The sequence below is a fragment of the Hemiscyllium ocellatum genome, chromosome 8 (genome assembly GCF_020745735.1).
Source record: "Hemiscyllium ocellatum isolate sHemOce1 chromosome 8, sHemOce1.pat.X.cur, whole genome shotgun sequence".
Taxonomy (NCBI): domain Eukaryota; kingdom Metazoa; phylum Chordata; class Chondrichthyes; order Orectolobiformes; family Hemiscylliidae; genus Hemiscyllium; species Hemiscyllium ocellatum.
Window position 1 is genome coordinate 68,130,930 of NC_083408.1, and position 2,877 is coordinate 68,133,806.

A 2,877-nucleotide genomic window follows, 5' to 3' on the forward strand; every position below is an offset into this window, starting at 1 on the left:
AGATCTGTGTTCACTGGGGAAGTAACAAGCTATCTCCCTGAAACTAACTTGGTTGGCTGATAGGAAACAAAGAGTAGTGATAAACGGCTCCATTTCAGAAGGGTAGGCAGTGACTGGTGGGGTACTGCAGGGATCAGTACTGGGACTGCAGCTTTTTACAATATATGTTAATGATATAGAAAATGGTATGAGTCATAACATTAGCAAATTTGCTGATAATACTAAGCTGGGTGGCAGGGTGGAATGTGATGAGGATGTTAGGAGATTACAGGGTGACCTGGACAAATTAGATGAGTGGTCAGATGCATAGCAGAAGCAGTTTAATGTGGATAAATGTATGGTTATCCACTTTGGTGGCAAGAACAGGAAGGCAGATTACTACCTAAATGGAATCAATTTAGGTAAAGGGGCAGTACAGAGAGATCTGGGTGTTCTTGTACACCAGTCAATGCAGGTACAGCAGGTCGTGAAGAAGGCTAATAGCTTGCTGGCCTTTATAACAAGAGGGATTGAGTATAGAAGCAAAGAAGTTCTTCTGCAGCTGTACAGGGCCCTGGTGACACCACACCTGGAGTACTGTGTGCAGTTCTGGTCTCCAAATTTGAGAAAAGACATTCTGGCTATTGAGGGAGTGCAGCGTAGGTTCATGAGTTCAATTCCTGGAATGGCGGGATTAAGTGTTTAAGTCTTTAACACAGTGAAAGACTGGAGCGACTGGACTTGTATACCCTTGAATTTAGAAGACTGAGAGGAGATCTGATCGAGACATAAGATTATTAAAAGGATTGGACACTCAAGGCAGGAATCATGTTTCCGCTGATGGGCGAGTGCCGAACCAGAGGACACAGCTTAAAAATACGGGGTACACCATTTAGAACAGAGATGAGGAGAAACTTCTTCACCCAGAGAGTGGTGGCTATGTGGAATGCTCTTCCCCAGAGGGCAGTGGAGGCCCAGTCTCTGGATTCATTTAAGAAAGAGTTGGATAGAGCTCTCAAGGATTGTGGAATCAAGGGTTATGGAGATAAGGCAGGAACAGGATACTGATTAAGGATGATCAGCCATGATCATGTTGAATGGTGGTGCAGACTCGAAAGGCAGAATGGCCTACTCCTGCACCTATTGTCTATTGCCTTCAGCCGAACCTCGAGCATATGCTATCTATTGTCCTTCAGGAAGAAAGGATCCATGCACCAATACTGCAAGCCTGTCCCATTGCCTCTGGCCTTAACCTCCAGATACATTGCTGCATAGTCAGAAATGGCTATGTTCCCAATTCTACAGGACAGCACTAAATCCAAAAAAAGGCCAGTGGAGCAAAATCCTAGTGCAGCACTTGTATAGGTTAGAGAAGAAGGTAAAGTCTTCATCCTCAGGGTAAAGACATTTCCACACATCCACCAGCCACAACACCCCATTCAGGTCCACCTGTTGTCTGGATTGCAGGGATATGCCCGCGAGATCCCTGGACATCCTATCTACCTAGGGGTCCATATGACAGTTAAAGTCCCCCCTATAATGGTATGGCAGGCTCTAAGAGCCATGCACCTGGAAAGTGCATCAGTTAAAAATTTGAGGGGGTATGCCAGTGGGCAATATACATTCAAAATCCTTTACTCCTCTCCAAGCTTTAAACGATCACAAACCCTGATATTAGTCATAATTTAGTCTAACAGCTGACATGGGAGATTCTTCTGGATGAGTATAGCGACTCCTCTGCTTTTAGAATTAAAGGACGAGAAAAAAACACCCGAATGTAACACCCTGCTGTAACTTTAAATGCACCTTATTGGCTAAATGTGTCTCTTACAACAGGGCTACATTGGTCCTTTCGTTTCTAAGGCTCAAAAGTAACTTCTTTCTCTTAATTGGTAAATTACTCCCCTTAATATTACAGGTGCACCATTTAAACAAACTATTAGCCATGACCGTCTGAGCAGCCCATGACACCCCCTTCCCCCCCACTGGGAGGAAGCACCCCGCTCATAACTCACCAAGTATAAACAGTAAAACATTCGTATACACTAGAAAGTACTACAAAAACAACCAAAGCAAAATATCTAACTACTACATCTGCAATGAACCAACACAAAACAAAATAAAAAGGAGACTTCCTCCCTTGCCCACAGGGGGCACTCACAGTACTCACTAAGCCCTCCATGGCTCCTTCCAGCTGAAGTCACACCCCAAACCCAGGCAAAACAAAGTAAAGAAAACTTTGCATCTTATAACAAGAAAACTAAAAGTGGGCATTCAACCCGTCCCACCCGTACTTGGATCCCAGTCAGCACTGATATACCCCACCCCCATCCCAGACCAAGAAAGAGAAAAGGGATAATAAAAAAAAAGGGATAATAAGAAAAGGAAGAAAAAAAAACATGAGGGGAGAAGGAAGGGAAAAAAAAGAGCCCCACATATTAAAAGAGCAAAACCAGGTGAACAAGGTAAATGATAGAGAAAACAAAGAAAGCACTATTGTCCGTATTACTTGAACCAGCCAGTCTATCTTAAATGTGTCCAGGAAGCTCTTTGCCTTTTCTGAGGAGTCAAAATTAAACACAGACCCTCAGTGGCTGAAACATTACACTGCCAGATCTCTAACAGAGTACTGAATATTCAAGTCCCTTAGCTTCTTCTTTACCTCAAAGGCCTTCCTCTTGCAGATCACAGCTGCAGAAAAGTTCTGGAAAAACATTTTTGATCCCTTGTATATCAAGGCCTGTGGATCCTTCCTTTGTGCTCCGGAAGGTTCTAACACCATTTGCTTGTCTTGAGTGCTGGAGTCACACTAGGAACGGGCCTATGTGATTCGCACCCAGCCCGCTTCAACTTACAGCCTAAAGAACTGTGGGAGCAGTTACTCCAGAAAGCTGATTA